Here is an 18518-nt window from a genome sequence, read left to right on the forward strand (position 1 = left end):
TCCACAGTGGGATTGGGCTGAACTCGGAGGTGTGTGATGTGATGTTTGCTACCTGAAAAGAAGATTTGATTGTTTTTATCGAAGTGTAGTACGATTTGTATGTTATTGGCATTTTAGGTTCATTATATATGAATTTGGCATCTTCTGTTAGGCTGTTTATTGTAGGGTGCGGGGTTTTAAGTCCCTCAATTTTCAGCTGATATTTACAAATTAAAAAGTTCCTGTGGAGTTGAAAGGGTGGGTCTGAGGCTTCCGCCTGCAGACTAGAAAGTGAAGTGCCTTTCATAGCATGCAAACAAGTCATTAAACATTTATATTGTAATTGATCTAGGCGCGCTAGATGTGTATCGCCGGCTGAGTTATATACTTCAGCGCCATACTCTACTATACTTCTAATTAAGGTTTTATATAATGTAGTTAGTATATAACGATCGCAGCCCCAGTTAGTACCACTTAAATGTTTTATTAAATTTAGGCGTTGTTCGCACCGCTGTATCACAGAATCTATATGTGTGCTCCAGGTTAAACCTCTGTCATAAAACATACCAAGAAATTTTGCAACATTTTTAATAGATATAAGTGTTTCCCCCATTTTGATTTTCACCTCCGATGTTCTTGACTTAAACTCAGCAGAACCCCTTCTGCGAAATAGCACTGCAATAGTTTTGGTTTCAGATATTTTGAATCCCCATGTATTACACCAATTTAGAATGTTAGTAATGTCTTTGGATAGAGCGGTGCTCAATAGTTGTAGGTTACGATGTGCTTTCCAGATGGCACTATCATCTGCAAATTGTGATATATTTTGTTTAATAGTAATACAGTCAGATATGTCATTTATACAGATATTAAATAATGTAGGACTGATCACTGAGCCCTGGGGGGTACCGTTTTCAATTGGGTATACTTCTGAGTACGTCTCCCCTATACGCACTTGTATAGTTCGGCCCTGTAAAAAATCTTTAATAAAACCATACATGTTTCCATGTATACCCATATTTTTCATTTTATATAATAAACCATCTTTCCACATCATGTCGAATGCTTTTTCAAAATCAATAAATACAGCTAATAGACTTTCTTTATTAAGGTTGGCTTTTTGAATTTCGTTAGTTAGTTTTATTAGTTGGTCGGTTGTTCCACGGTTAGATCTAAAACCCGCATTGATTGATTGTAAGTAAATTGTTGCACTCAAGGTACCATTTGAGGCGATTGTTGACCATTTTCTCCATAAGTTTACAAAGGGTGGATGTAAGTGAGATGGGCCTGTAAGAAAGTGGTATATTAGGATTTTTTCCTTTCTTAAATATTGGAACAACAATGGAGTGTTTCCAGCTATTAGGGACTTTTTGGCTTATCCATACCAGGTTGATATAATCTAATAAGACTTTCTGTGCTGGAACACTTAATTTTTTATACATGTTATATGTTATTTTATCTTCCCCAGGACTTGTGTCTTTAGTTTGCGCAAGCGCATCAGTGAATTCCTGAAATGTAAAAATATTGTGTTTATATGGTTATCACAAGGTTCTGTATTATTAATAAAATCAGACTGTTCTTGTTCAAATTGTGTTTTGTGCTGCAAAAAATCTTGATTATAATTTTCGGTACTACTTACAGAGGAAAAGGAGGCTGCAAATAAGTTTGTTTTTTCTTTATTTTCTGTAATGTGTGTATTGTTGTGTATTAGTGCAGGTATTTCTTTACATGTGTTTGTGTTTTTCATGTCCTTGACAGCTTTCCAGACCTTGGCCATGGTAGTGTCTTTATTAATGGTGTTACAGTAGTTTTGCCAATGTTCTTTTTTTGCTGTATTGATAACTGTTTTACAAGCCTCTCTTTTCTCTCTGTAGTCCTGCAAGTAAGAATAATTAAAAACTTCTCCTGGCTTTGTTATAAGCCTTGCGCTTGGCACGTACTGCCCGCTCACAGTGAATAAAATTTGAAATGGAGTACATTTTATAATAGTTTGGACCAAGTAAGGATTGGTTATCATTGTCACAGACAACTTTTGATTGGTTACATTTAACAAGTGTTCATCATTAGCAGTCATCAGGGTTCTAATTAATTTTTTAATCCTTTGAGCAAAAGTGTTCATCATCATCATGGTAAATTTTTAATTATTTGAACAGAAATTCAGATATCTATATTAATTAGAGGATTTACCTTCTTAGAAAGTCATTTAATTATCTGTGAATAGTCCTTCCTTCATTAAAAGGCTATTAATTACCTGACCAGTGTTGAGAATGTAGTCACAATGTAAACAACACCCATCCACATGGGGCCATGAGCCAGCAATTACCAGTGGCTAATTAACCCAAGCTGGAGATGTGGTCAGGTGTTAACTGTATAGGTAATCCTCTTGATTGTCATCTCACCAATTAGTGTCAGCTTGGGTGACAATTACCTGTATATATTTGAGACCAGTCTGTTATCCAGTCATAATCTGCATTACTAGTGCTATGGTCTGTATGTGTAGAAATTAAGATAAATTTTTCTTTCCTTTTTATATCCTTTTTTATGCTCATTTTTCAGAAATTCTATAATTAAGAGTAGTGCTGTAGATTTTTTTTTCAATAGATTTTATTTTTGCTCCTAACTTAGAATTTTTTCTAGTTTTGTATTTCATGATGGCTAGTACATTAGTATTAGGCAATTCTCAGGCTAGATATTTTTACCAGCATATTGATGCTAATGATCAGATGCATATAATTTCCAAGAGTGGATTAACATTTGAGAAGGCATGGCTTCAGTTGAGAAACATAGTTTCAAATTATAGCATTCTAGTTCTTCACTTGGGTTTTGATGAGATAGCTAAGAGGGAAAGTGATGAAGTTACATTATCAAAGTATCAGGCTCTGGTTGAGAAATTGTGGGGTATCCATCCAACACTGAAAATAGTCATTTCAGGTATACCACCAAGAGGTGATAACAGATTCACTAACATGATAGTGAAAGATTCCTACATCAGGTCATTTAACGAAGAAGCCAAGTCTGTAAACACAGGTCTTTCCTCAGTATCCTCTTTGCTCCCTCAGCTTTTCTTTATTGGCCATGGATACTTCATGACAAATGGTTGTCTAGATAGGTCACTTTTTGGCAGGGATGGCGTGCATTTCAGCATGTCGGGAGTTAGGACAGTGGTCAATTCCATCAAATTGTGTGTGAAATATGTATCAAAACAGTCTGACAGTATTAAGGTTAGAGATAGTGTTAAGGAAGTTAAACAGTCCAACAGTGTTAAGGTTAGGGATAGTGCTAAGGAAGTTAAACAGTCCAACAGTGTTAAGGTTAGGGATATCAATAGGACAACAATTATCAGATAAAAAAACGTATTATTAGTTTGAAACAACTTAGAAAAAATTCTCATAAGAAATCAGATAAAAAGTCAGGTAGAAAACGCCCTAGAGTTCTTGATGTTGACCAAGAGATCATTCCTGCTCCTGATTCAAAAGCTGCTAAATTAGAAAATATTAGCCTCTCAGATACACCATGCAGTTCAATGTAATGTAAATACACCAGTTCACTGTAATGTAAGTACACCAGTTCAATGTAATGTGAGCTACTGGTGTACTTACAGTAAGTAAGTACACCAGTAGCTCCAAAATCTAAGAAAAAATTACAATTTAGTGAAATTGACAATGTCAAAACCATTACACCAGATTATTCAAATAACAATAATTATTTACCAGTAAAAAAGAGACAGTATGGTAATTCAAAGAGTAAGAAATCATGGACAGGGAATTTGAAAACAATGCATAAATCTAAGATAGAAAATAATGGTTGGTTATGTTCAGATATCATGACAAGTGTCAGTTCAATTCTTTCCAAACAGTTTCCTAACATAAAAGGATTTCAAGACACATTGCTAGCTCCAACAAAGCATGATGATGGATCATGGAAAAATACTTCTTTGTTTAAGTCAACTTCTTTTCCTTCTGGTCAGATACATCATAACGGTAAAGATCATTGGGTAACATCAGTTCAAACATCAGAAAATTCAATTTTTGTTCTTGACAGTTTACAAAACTCTGTCCCACTTTCAGATTCACTTCAAATCCAATTGTCATCCATATATGGTAAACCAGGTCAAAACTTATCAGTTAAAATCCCAGAAGTTCAACAACAAAGTAACACAAAGGATAAAACAAAGATATATTGCTTCCATACACGAATTAATACTCTAAAACCCCGTTCAGGTCCTCCTTCAGGTCCCGTTCAGGTCCGCCATATTATCGGTACGGTAAGCGACCTTTTTGTCGAGCTTTATAATTAAGTCTTCAAAAAAATTTTTTTCACAAAAAAAGACATCAAGATGTGTATTAATATATATTCTAGCATAAAATAAAGAGATATTGTATATAAATATGCATTTAATACTCTAAAACCCCGTTCAGGTCCTCCTTCAGGTCCCGTTCAGGTCCATTCAGGTCTTTAGTAGGACTCTATCTTTTCCTTGGTGAATAGTATTAAATTTGAAGTAACGATTTGTTTACAGCAGGTCTACATAATTTTACAGATGAGTACAAAGACTATGTTCAAGTGTTGGACATTTTCTCTAATAAAGCGCGGGAATATATATCTGAATGTCAACAGACTGTTTATTTGATAGCGTGTGACCACAAAAGTACCCAGTGTTGATTAGAGTTATCTCCCGTTAACCTCCTGTTATATTTATCACTCATGTCACTTTGTTTTGGTTCGACAGACATAAAACACACACAGTCTTCGTAAACTGGTGAGTGATTTGACATTTATTTCTGATTTAATATTAAAACCACTTTGTAGCTTTATAAGTAAGCCAGTTGAATAACATGATATTGTATCCGTTTCAATCATGGACCATTTTCTGACATGTGTGGCTTTGCATTGATTTCGTCACCAGAACCACCGTCGGATGATGTTCTTCGACGAATCGCTAGCGGTCTGACTCCAGAGATATTTTTGGAATCTACAATGATGTCTCCTTTAGATTCTGTGTTTGGCTTTTTGTATGTAATGAACATATTTATCTCAAATCTTTCCTGTGCCTCAACTTATTTACATTTGGGCACCTTGTTTCATCGATCTTGCATGGTTTTTTTTTCATTACTAGATCTAGGCTATAAGCACTGCCGGCGGGTGAAATTTAAATCAAGCTTGTCAATCCTACAAGGTCACGTTGGATACGTTTAATTGATATGACACTGCACTTCAGACAAACGTGTTTAGAGTATTATGAGGTTAGTTTTTCAGTGACCAGGTGAATAAACTAAAATTTAAACAAATACTTTTACTACAGGGCCATGTATAGTTTCTGTATGAAAAAATAGCCAGAAATACAAATAAAATTTTATATGTATTTCTGGCTATTTTTTCATATAGAAAAGCACATGGCCCTGTGCTTTTGCTTCAGCTGTTCAATGGATAGTTGGATACTTACCTTTCATGTCTCAAAAGACTTCCTATTAAAAGGAGTGGTTTAAGAAAAGTTGCCTTTGATATAATCATATTACAAATGCCTAAATCATTATTTTTATCTTTATAAAAAAATAATAATGATATACATACTGGATTCAGTCATTTCTATATGCTCCACGGCCGATAAAGCATAAATGATATTTATCATTTGAACAATAATCGATGTTTAATCATGTATACATATACACCTAATTAGCACAAAAAATAACATAAAAGAATTATTTCGCCTTTGGTGCATGCACAATCAGATTCATTACTACATTCCATTTAGGATATAGTGCCACAGATTTTTTTCGGGATGCAATTAATTATTTTTCATATTTTTAATTTGAAGTAAAATTAGAAGCTCAAACTTTACAATGGTGGTAATGGTGTAAAGTAAGTAACTTTTGTAACTGAAGAAAAATACTAAATCGTCTGCTCCTGTTTTTGATACTGAAAAAAATGCCATTTGTCAGCAGTGGAGCATCTTTAAATGGTTAAAAAAAAAGATGTTACTGTATGATTTACGATATGGATTTTTTTCTTCAAAATGCTCTAAATCAAGAAACATTTGTGACTTTAAAGATATTAACTTTGCAATATTATATTTAAACAAAGTGACTTATTTGAATTATAAGTTATTATTAATTTTTAATTATAATTATTATTGAATAGCTTTTAATTCCATTGCTGGCAAATAAATGTAGTTTGCAAAATATAAATATGGGTTAAAAGTCCACAAATCTAACATTTAAGTTGAAGTTTTTAGTTAACATAGGTTAGTCTCGTTGCCTATTTTATTCTTAATTAATTTCTATACACCTATCGTTTCATAATTTGCAATCTTGCTTGCACATAATATTCAAAAAGGTAGAATTAAATTGAGTCACATAGAAAAAGTAAAAAAATATTTTGTATCAAGTTATAATTGTTGTTAATGCATTATTGTATATGAATTATCCAGATGTCCTAGTCTAGCCCAGCTGGATTAAATGTTTATGTATCAGCTTAAGTCTATAAACAAGCACATCTAAATATTTGTAAGTACCTCGAGAATAGGTAATTTAATTTTTAAGTCTTTTCGTTAAGTAAGTCTGTGAAAAGTTACCAAGTATTTAAAAACCTGTACACAATAGATTACAGTGTTGTCGGCATCATCTTATATTTTACAGTCAAGTAAACAGGAATAATGAGCTACTTGACATGTCAATGGCGACCTCTCGTGGCAACAATTGCCGACTTCCCTATGTATAGAACTACTTATTCTAAGGGTGAATACTAAATATGGTAGATAGCTATTGTATTTTAGTGACTAACATATAAAGTGACATACTCTTTTTGTAATGTAATTCTCTCCACCTCAGAAACTTCATGCAATAGCACAATAATTCAACCATTCGTAATTACAAAATTTTGTTAATGTAATTTTTTGGCGGCAGAAATAGCTTGTGGACTTTGAACTTGGTTAACCCTGTTTTATTTGCTTTGTGATAATCTTCTCCAAAAGTACATGTCTTTTATGGACAAAGAAGAGCTCTTTCTTTGATGATTTACAATAGAGAGAATTCAGAGAAAGGTAACTTGACTTTCTATTTGTAAAAGGTTTAAAGTTTTTGATTTTATGCTTTGACCACAAAGTTGATTGATGTATGTAAAAAGTGATGCGTCATTATAAATTTCTATGAGAAAAGAATTAGTCACTTTAGTACAAAAGATTTCATTTTCTGGATGATTAAAACTATTACTTAAATAGTAATGAACACAATTTTTTTAACTGAGTTATAAATTGAAATAGGTCAGATATCAGATGGTTTACCAGGTTCATTTGTCTTCCTTTGTGTATGTCAAAGAAAAGAAGTTTGTTTTTGTTTTTTATTACGAACAGTAACAGCTATAAGGTCATTTAAGGACAAGTCAGGAGTTTCTAACAGAGAGAAGTCTCTTGAGATTGGAGGGCTAAAATTGTACACAGATAGATATCTTAACCATTTGGTCACTTTGGCAATAAGATGGTGACACTTTAAGAGGTGGAGTGGGTTTTTTTGTTAGAATATCAGACACTGTAGCTGATGGGTCACCATGACGATAAGGCTGCATGTGAACATCAGAGGCAAAGGCTAGTAGTAAATACTTTATAGACACCTTAACAGCTCAGCAACCAGGACCTATCAATAAGGATAAAATTAAGTTGTGACTTTGCAATTGCCATATTGTGTCAAACATGATCCTAACTTATTTTTTCTGACCTTATTTTCCCACAGATTCTTTTATGCTTTTTATAAGTTCCCAAATGAGTTCCATTTTTCTTGTTTGAACATGTTTCAAGCAAATCATTTTATATATTAATTATGTAATATAAGCCCCAAACAGTGGTTTGGTCTGTTAAATCTATTGTTTAATTCAGGATGTCCACTTGAGGTGTACAATGTAGATCTGTAATGTCCAGAGGCCTGCTGACCTCTTTAGGTCACTTCAGACAATCCTGAGACCTCCCCAGGACACTGGTGGTCAAGACCTTTCATTTCCTCAGGGATTATAATGACACATTTTTAAAGTGATCTACTTACATCTGTGTTGGTACCACCTGTGTAGTACAGATAAGCTAAAGGCTTTACCCCATATTGTATACTAGTATTGTATACTAGTACTGTATTGGTTTAATTTAGACAACTGTAGTGTGTTGTTGGCATGCTGAGTGACCTAACTGCTGTATTGAGCTTTTCTGTTCAGACTCAAATTGACCAAGTTTTAAGAGCTTTTCTGTTCAGACTCAAATTGATCAACTCAGATTCCTTTAAAATCCCTGAAAACAGATCTCAAATCGACTCATATAAGCTGGTAACATACATATTTCAAATGTATTTGATCAACAGAATGTTGAAACTTCTTGGAATTTTCCTGTTAGGCATGAAGGTTTCATGTTTTCTTCTATTTTATTATTAACTATGTTGAGGATTATTAAGTCATTCACCCCCTGAAGACACATTTAGGCTCTTCTAAATCAAAGGCTATACCAGTCCATTATGAAATATCAAGGGTAAATGAGTTAATTGCTTATATCCATTAATTTTTGTATCCAAGTAGTTCTGATATATTCTACTGCTGGTAAAGGCCCATCAAAAATTTTCATACATTCTTAAATGACCTTGGCTGTTATATTAACATTAAACAAAAATTATAAACCATGTTAATTTATCTACAATAATGTCCTAAATTCTTGATTTTCTTGCAAAAAATTATCTCATTCTTGCAGTCTAGAATGATAAAAATTCCAAAGAGTTCAAAGAATATTTCAAGTTTTACTGATTTGAGATAGCGCGTTCAGATTTATAGACGTTCAGAGACATATAGATCAGGGGTCACTCACGGGTTGGATTCTATGTAACAGTGTGATATAAGACAGCCCTAAAAGGCGAACCCTTTAATTTGGGGGTGGTGCTTTATTTACACTGGTAGAGTTTAAAGGGTTAAGGGACACCTTATGTGTCCTGATAACTGGTAAGGAATGACATTTAAGGGGTGATACAATCTGTATCGGTACAATTAGTCCACTGGGTGTAGGGTCGCTGGAGATCACACCCAACCATGTAGGACCTGTTATACTCCGATCTTTATCTCTTAATCACAACGGTTACCAAATTAATCGAAAAGCACCCTGTCTAGTTCAGATACTTTAGCCTGTGTTGACTTGTTGACAATGACCAAGTTTACTCAAAATGGCAACTTGTAAGTTTCCTAATGTGTCATGTAAGAGAACCATCTTTCATGTGCCTTTATGTAATTTTTCTAAAGTCATTTGCATTAGAAATGGTGATTATATATGCTTTCATTACAGTATTGTGTAATTAATGTGTAAAACTTCACACATTGGATGGAAATGGAAAGAACTTTAAAGTTCAGAATTATGTTGTGTATTTGTGAACATTGACACCTAACTGTTTCATTGACATAATTAAAACTTACATAACAGTAGTACCAGGAAAACGTCCTTCAATGTGTTTGTTTGGACCTATATGATTACAGGTAATTGTTAGTACACTGTACAGTTATGTGTTGAACATTATGACTTTCTACACTACAGGGACTCGCATTATAACAAACACACTTACAGCAAATAATACTATGTAGTAATTCCTGTCCAAGTTCCTATAAGATATATAAGATCCCCATGCAGGCAGGGCTTTGCTATAAATGTGTTCTACTGTACTCTTTTCAAAATTATGCTAATGCATATAATATATTAGGACAGCTATCTAATAGTAGTGGGAGGTTGATATTTGTACTCTGGGAACTCTGTCTTGATTTACTTTATCGCCAAAACTTATACATTCCTTATAATTATCTGACCAATGCTATGAATAGAAGATATATCATTTTGATGGAAAGAAAATGAAAGCTCTGCTAGCCTTTAGGTATATATATATTGATGACATCTTATTTGGTTTTGATGCTAATTTACTTGTCATCATGAAGTCAAATATGCCAGCGAGTTATTTAACCAAACCTAACAATCTATGTCATTGTATCATATTTTTTTAAACTACTCAATAGTAAAAATATTTAGAAAAATCTATGAGAAGAATAAACAGTTACATCACTGCAGTACCAGGACAGGTTTGCTCTTTAGTGCCATAGGCTATTGGTGTATACCTGGAATCTGTCAACATGATCAGTTCAATGTTCTGCTGATTAGAACTAAACAAATGAAAGGTAAAATGAAATTCAGCCAGTACAAGCATGTCTTGGTGAATCATATATCAGTTACTTGGTTGTCCTGGTCAGTATAAAAGTGTGATATTCAGCTTCTCGGATGTCAATGCTGTTATTAGCAGATGCTGCAATGGCTATGTAATTGATGTGTGTAACATTCCTCTTCTTGACCCCTGCATTTGATGCTTGTAACACAATCTACGTTGGTAGTTGTTAGAAATGTTTCTCTGTAAACTCTTACCATTCTTCAGTGCAGTCATATATCTGTCATAATTATACACAACAAACCATTCAGATGATACTATCAGATATTTAATGTCAATATATGATCTAAATCATTAAGACTTATTGTTCTGGAAATGTTATATATTATAATCTTGATTTTTTCTGTTTTCTTTTTAGAAAATATGGTGCATGTTTTTTATCATGAATTTGTTTAAAGTTCTGGTTAAGCAAGATCTTTTAATTGCAGCCAGCATGTCTAATTTGTCAGAAATTTAATACCAAAGGAATTAATTGTTCCATAAAACCTGCCAAACTAGTGACCCGACTGTGGCTCAACAATTACTGAGCATGTATAATTAAGTGGCAGGGGAGATAACTTGGCCTCCTGGACAACTTAATGCCATTCTTCTTATTCAAAAAGCTGGAACAGATCACTAGATAATTACTGGGTTAAAGAGTGGTAGACACCTTTCTTGATCTTTTGCTCAGAACAACATCTCGATGTATAATAGAGTTGAAATCAAAATAAAGTTATTTATAGAGTTATGGTACATTTCCTAGTGCAAATTAATTTATAATTATATGAATGTTCAGTAACTATTTCAGTGATCATTCTAGTCAGCTTAATTGTTACTAAATAAAACAAAAAAACAAACATACAGTTAATTATATATAGCATATTTCATAACATTACTAAGAAAAAAATAAAACTTGCAGGTAAATGTTTAGTGATCATGAAATGGGGTAGGATGAGGGTACTGGAGGAGTCTGTCCTGCTTTACAATCATTTCTTGCATATTGTCATCTCAAATAATGGCTTATTCAGCAATCAGATTGCCTTGTGATTATATAACAAGCTAACATACTTATACACCTAGGATGAAACCATATTAAACCTAATAAATTATGCTGAATTATTGTTACCAATTTACCATAATATCATTTTGTAGTACTGTAAATAAAACCCACACTCAACAGTCTTTGGAAATATTCAGCTTTATAATCTATAACTGGGTAATTTCTTGTTCACATAACTCTATACATTACATTGAAACATGTTTTGGTGATGGGCAGGGAGGAGGGGTGTTGGAGAAGGGAGTTAAACGCTGATGGAGGGGGAGTTTTTATGAAATTTACTAGAAGTAACAAGCTTACCAGTACATATATATATATACCTAGTAGCATGTATACATAACACAGTAGATCAGCTGATGTTTGACTGGGTCACCTAATTCTTCATTAACCAATCAGAGACAAGCTTTCAAAAGTAAACATAAGACACCACATGGTGGTGAATAGCCTACTTGGGTGGAGAGCTATCCAGATACACATTGGAGTGTGTGTATATAGGATTCTCTAGGTGACTGTTATAAAGAAATATCTGGAGGGGATTCCCAAACTGTCCAATTCATGCGTAAGTGTTTATGTGAGAGTCTTTTCAGTCAATATTTTGGTAGATTATAACAAGTTGGAGCTAGTTGGTGCTGTAGATTGTATCTGTAGCTGCTGGACCAAGCATTAGTATGTAATATATAGCCCATTCATGGAACAATCGTTGGTAACATGTGTATACCTACATCATATACATCACACTATTCTGGTGTAAGTAAATAAATATGACCCAAGATACATTATCGCTCTTGAAGGGCTTCCAGACTTAGGTCCAAACATTGTGAAAATGAGGTCAGAATATCCAGGAAGCCGCTAAGATATTGATGTTATATTGCTTGCTCTCTTATCAAATTTTACATAAAACTAAATTATTCTATTTTATCGAGGAACTTTAATTACCCTGCAGAAGACAGACCTCCAGATAAATATTAGCAATCTAGTTCATGTAAATGATATACATGTATTCAGGAGCAGCAAGCACTGTTTTTCATGAAGAAAACAATTGATACTGCCTAGTCACAAATAATTAACATGCTTATCAGCTTTATTTGTAAAAGCAACTTTTTGTTGTTGTTAAAAACCTGAATTTTTTTATCACATATTGTACCTTGAGTATACACTTACCCCATATAAGTGTCTGTATATCTTCAACCATTCTTACTGCGGAACTATAAAAACAGCTAACAAATCTGATGAATATACCCCTCCACATAATCTGGCCCTACTATGTAATTCAATTTCAGACAGAACCCAAAATAAATGTTGTAAATTGTTTTATCTGTAAGTTTTAGATAACAAGGTTTTATATTAGGTGTAGGGGCTCTTTTTTATCAGAGCAGATCAGAGGAAATCCTAAAGACCTTTGGAATTGTGTTATGAATATAACTACAAAGGTAACAATAGAATTACTTCCTCGCCACCAGGATATTAAGTTATAACCATACTTCTCCAAAGCATTGTCCTTTTCCTATAAACAGAAATCTGATTAGAATTTGAATACAATAGCGGAGTTTGTGATGTAGTAACTTTAGATGCATGAATATGGACCTTTTTGATTCACAATATTGCATAATGTACAGGAAATGAAAAACAAAATCCCATTACCTTGTTTTATGTATAGTTCCCATAGACTACCTTTTTTACGTAAGGTAGAAACACAAAATATATATATTTTGATTATAAAAAGTTTAGATCTGCATTATCTTACACAAGAAGTGGAGTGGTAGATATTGTAATGTGACAGCTTTACTTTAAAGTAATTAAGTTGTCATTGTGTGACCTTGTGGGGTTAATTCTCCTTGTACTCCTATTTCACAAGACTACTTACAATTTGTATAAAGGGAAGGGCGATGTATTAGAAACATTATGGTAAATATCTTCTGATGTAGTCATTCATCTTTTCTCTATAGTAATGTATACAAATCACAGATGATAATCGGATTGTGAAATGAGTTGCATATAAGTGAAACCTGAAATAGACCCATCTCATTACTGCTGTAGGTTGACTGATGGTGTGTCTATAGCTGCTGTGTGATGGCTGTAGTTTATTTCATGTAAATGTTATTAAAACATTATGAATATTCTCTCCCACTCTACACTCTACAACTCAACACTTGGTATACCATTAAATGATTTGATTGGGATGTGAAACAATACATTTTGGAACTATCAATATCTTGAATGGACACAGGTGTCCAATATGCATCCTCCAGTGAACAGTATGCCTGGTTCAACAGTGATGTACCTTTGTTTTTACAGTTTGACAAGTAATGTATCGCTTCATTTAGTTGTTTCACACAACAGTTCCAGAGATATGATATCATTGAATGCCTGTGTCATTTTACACTGTATCTAAAGGGATTTAGTTAGGCTAATTGGTATAACCAGATATACATTATCAATCTATGTCTAATATATTACAAAATTTGAACATATACACTATCTAAAATGGATTAAGCAATTCTTATTTTATTTTAGTCGGTTTGCGTTCTTAAGAGTAAGCATCAATACTAAGTATGTACGCTTGAAAATTAAATTGGTAACAGTGATATTTGTTCTTAGGATAAAGAATTAATGTATAATTTCTGCTATAATCATTCCTATAATCATACATAAGTAAGAATTAAGATGCAATTCACAATGTATTGACACATTATCATATGTCCTCCACCTGGGTCACGAATTTGAGTCCAATGTCGGCAGTTTCTACCTGGTACTGACTGTTGGTCTGTGCTTTTTCTCCATGTACTTTCCTCCACCTCCAAAACTATCATATCATGAAATAACTGTGGCTTGTAATAAAAGGATGGTGAACTAATCAAACCAAAACCATATAGACAATCTAGATGGAGACTGAGCCATATTGTTTACATTTCTTTGTTACTTTGTTTTTGTGATGACATTTGTGATAACTTGGTATCACCACATTGATCAACAAGTAAAACAGATGGTGCCCCTATAAAAGTTCATCATTTTTTACTTTTCCGTGCAAGAACTTCTCACAATCTGCGACAATCAGCATATCGCCAATCACTTGCTTACAGTAAAAAAACAACATCCATTGTACATTTATAAGGAAATTTTATGCAACCACATTAACAAATGTTTGAAATGATCAAAATCTAAATATTTCAACAATTGTTTCTATGTATCTATATATAGCTGGTACTTCCTCTTTGTGCTGATCATATGTTACCATGTTTACTGCACAGTGTGGGGTTTCCAATAACATGCTGACACTACAGTAAGAAGGTCAAAGGGACTACTACACTGCACACTGCCACATTAGACAGGTGGTCGTTATGCACAGTGCCATTATATAGTAAAAACGAACGGGGAGTCTAAAAACCTGTCGTTATAGACAGGCAGTCGTTAAAGCAGGTTTGACTGTATGTAATAGCTAAATAGTCTTTATTGGTTGATTAAAAAATATGATAATTATGGTGATGCCATATTCACCATGACTATATTTCCCATCGGAGGTACCTTTATAATTGCAAATGTGTCAGACGGGTAAGACAATATTATAAGGTTTGGGACAAATCCCTGGAATTTATTGACCAAATGTGTGAGAAGTCTTTTATCAAAAAAACCCCAACACATTTATGAAATAATAGAAAAATTGATTTTGTCGTTCAGGTGGGAAAGAAAACTTTGGTGATTTCTGCAGCAACAAGGATGTTAGTGTTTGTGTATGATAAGGAGTATTGAGTTTGAACGAATACAGACATACAGTGATTGGTTGGTTGAAAATGCCCTGTTTCCCTATGGGTACCTCTCCAACAGTTGAAGTCATATCTTTGGGAAACCTAGCTACATATTAAATGGTTATCACTGAAAACTTGCGAATTGGGTAACTTATCAGCAGGACTTGCTTAAGGTTTTATTGAAACGTAGATAAAATGTGATAAATTGGGTCAATATCATTTTCATATTTTTACAGGAAAAAATAAGTCTGATGACATGTAGATGGAGCCCACATGTTAGGGTGTATCCAGGTCACAGTGGGACACCTGTCTGGTCTAATTATAGGAGGGTGGGGTACACAAGGTAATATATATGATAAATCACAGTAAAAATGTTGCTCAGTGTGGAAGTTCAGTCTACCTGTACAGTAACTATATTGAAAAAAAATGCTCCATCACATTTTGGTATAAAAGTTCCATATTTGCATTGTGATTAACAAATAAAAATGACAATATTTAAACAGAGTTAAATTGAAGCTGGAGGGATAATTATTTTCTTAAATTTGTTTATGATGAAGAAAATACATCACGTTACAAAAAAAAAAAAAAATCACAACAATTTTGTTTATTTTTGTGGAACACTCTATTGTTAAGTTTGGTCATTTAAGAACATGTCAGGTTTTAGAGTTAGGTTGATGACCTGCAGTTTTAAATTTTCAACCAAAACGTGCTTCACAACCACCTGATCAAAAAATGGAATACATGCACATAATGTACTATAGACATTCGTACACTTAGCTAATATAGCCGTTCTAATGAAACAGTACTGTCAAAGACATGTGAGTCTCAACTGTGGCTTTGAATTATAAATTCCTGTGTATTCCTTCCAGAAGTGGTAAGAACCATGTACACAGAATGTGCTTTTATCCAACTACAGAAATTCTATATGTCCTTGATAAATAAAACATGAAGCTTTGCAGGTTTTTTTCGGAGTCTGTTTTAGATTTCCTAATTAGTTTATTGCCTCTGGTGGCCGTGTGTCCCTGTTTTTGTTTGGAGATTTGGAGCATGTACATAAAATCCACACTTGTGATGGTAGTGAACATTTGACAGTCAGATGTTCAGAACAACTTTTAGTACATTTTAATTTTGCCAAGTTTTTTAACAGCTTGAAGCAATTGATTGCACTTATTGGTATTCTGATGGAAGATATTTCAAAAGTATATTGTTCTCTTGAAATGCCAATTGCAAAATTTAAAAGAATCCATCACAGTACAATGATGTCACTAGTTTATGTTGTGTTTCCAAATTCTGTCGCAATATTATGATGATGGGCTTAAATTCTAGCTGTGACATGATGGTAATCTGGCACAATATTAAGATGTCTACAGTTTAAGAGGTATGCTGCCTATAAACTATCAAATTAGGACAATGTCATCATTTATCATTGTGTACTGTGTATAAACTATCACACAAAGATAATGATGTCATAAGTTTACGTGGTGTGCAGTACAGCACCAATTGAAGCTATAGAATATGATTATGTCATCAGTTTACGTGGTGTGCAGTACAGCACCAATTGAAGCTATAGAATATGATGATGTCATCAGTTTACGTGGTGTGTAGTACAGTACCAATTGAAGCTATAGAATATGATTATGTCATCAGTTTACGTGGTGTGCAGTACAGCACTATGTCATCATTTTACGTGGTGTGTAGTACAGTACCAATTGAAGCTAGAATAATATGATGATGTCATCAGTTTACGTGGTGTGCAGTACAGTGCCAATTGAAGCTATATATGATTATGTCATCAGTTTATGTGGTGTGTAGTACAGTACCAATGGAAGCTATAGAATATGATTATGTCATCAGTTTACGTGGTGTGCAGTACAGCACTATGTCATCAGTTTACGTGGTGTGTAGTACAGTACCAATTGAAGCTATAGAATATGATGATGTCATCAGTTTACGTGGTGTGCAGTACAGCACCAATTGAAGCTATAGAATATGATGATGTCATCAGTTTACGTGGTGTGCAGTACAGAACCAATTGAAGCTATATATGATTATGTCATCAGTTTACGTGGTGTGTAGTACAGTATCAATTGCAACTATAGAATATGATTATGTCATAAGTTTACGTGTTGTGTCCCCATTATAATACCATGATGATGTAATAACTTTACACTGTGTGGTTTATCCAATAATAACACATAATAGATAGATCACCATCGATTACTTACACAATTTACACATCATTGATAATGGTACCGTGCAATGGATTTCTTGTCATAACCTGAAATACACAATGACCTCCAGGGAAATGCTGGAGAAAAATCAATCCTATAGTCTCGACCTGTTGGAATGTGGTTTTTGATTTCTTCTTTCTGTAATGGAGACGAGAATACATGCTGAGAAGATGACATGGAAACGCTTCACCAGATTTAGGTGGATTATAGTGCTGTCATACTGAATTACTACATTAGTAACAATACTTACTGGTCCATGAAACTTGGGTTGTTACCTCTGTTGTCTAATCATGATGGTAGCATTAACTTTAATTACTGATTGATATATCAAAAATATAACTCACAAAATCATAAATATTAATTTTATATTTCGTAGTGTACTTGTAGTTTATTTATTTATTTTTTTGTTGCAGGATTTTAAAAATAAACATGGAGTAATGGAGCTATTTATCTGAAGCAAGACATATATGGTAAGTAAAGATATTTTTGATCGGTTCGCAGTCCTTGTTTTATTGTCGAAGGGTGATTTGTGTCTTTGTAATGACTATAGAAGGAGGTGGTTTTATTGTTGGTGCATATCTTCGACTGACTTGTCTAAGCAGTACTGGCAATATCAACAAAGAATTACCTCCCTTTGCTATAATCTAATCATTAACCTCCATGACAGAATTTGTGTTTGTCATTAAGATGATCCTATGGTTGCTAGGGACATTAATTATCACATGAGAATAATAGATATCTCTTGAATACAGACTGTATGGATGGACATATCGCACAAGTATAGGTCAATGTGGCATAATGGTGAAAGTGTTTGACATTTCTCAACTATCTTTTGGATGACAGATGTAAGACACACACAAATAAGATTTGACATATTAAATGTCAGAAGTTTATAATCCAGAATTTTTTTAAGCTGTAGACTTATTGTGATCCATGTGCATTTAATGGGATAATTGAAATGTGCATTTATGTAATCAAACTTTAGGTAGAACTGTGAACAAAATGCTACAATTAGCAAACTTATTTCTGATTGCAAGTGATAAAGAATTAAATCCTTCAGCTTATGTTATTTGATTGGATGTGTGGGAATATAGGACAAACGTGATGAAACATGAATCTTAAATTGCATAAGATTAATTTATAATATAAACATGTTTAAGCAAGTTTTTGTCACTATAATGAACAAACAAATACATGTGTTAGCACACTATATTATAAGAACAAAATGCTGGGCTCAGGACAATTAGTAGAAAGTTTAAAGCATAGTCAAATACAGAAATATATTTATGAATAGATTTTATCAATTTGAAGC

The 18518-nt window shown here is 33.5% G+C and overlaps 1 protein-coding gene across 3 annotated transcripts in view; it reads left to right on the forward strand.

Moving 5' to 3' along the window:
• Positions 1-4585: 4585 nt before the first annotated feature.
• LOC138321618 (tripartite motif-containing protein 2-like) overlaps positions 4586-18518 on the forward strand; it is an 88949-nt gene continuing 75016 nt past the window's right edge. Inside the window, exons 1-2 of one of the 3 annotated variants that reach the window (XM_069265405.1) lie at positions 4586-4738; positions 17620-17673. The gene's annotated coding sequence lies outside the window, so the exon portion shown is untranslated. Of the gene's footprint in view, positions 4739-11649; positions 11792-17619; positions 17674-18518 lie in introns of those variants that run through there. The other 2 variants (XM_069265424.1, XM_069265433.1) reach the window with 2 other exon arrangements.

This window comes from Argopecten irradians, chromosome 1 (genome assembly GCF_041381155.1).
Source record: "Argopecten irradians isolate NY chromosome 1, Ai_NY, whole genome shotgun sequence".
Taxonomy (NCBI): domain Eukaryota; kingdom Metazoa; phylum Mollusca; class Bivalvia; order Pectinida; family Pectinidae; genus Argopecten; species Argopecten irradians.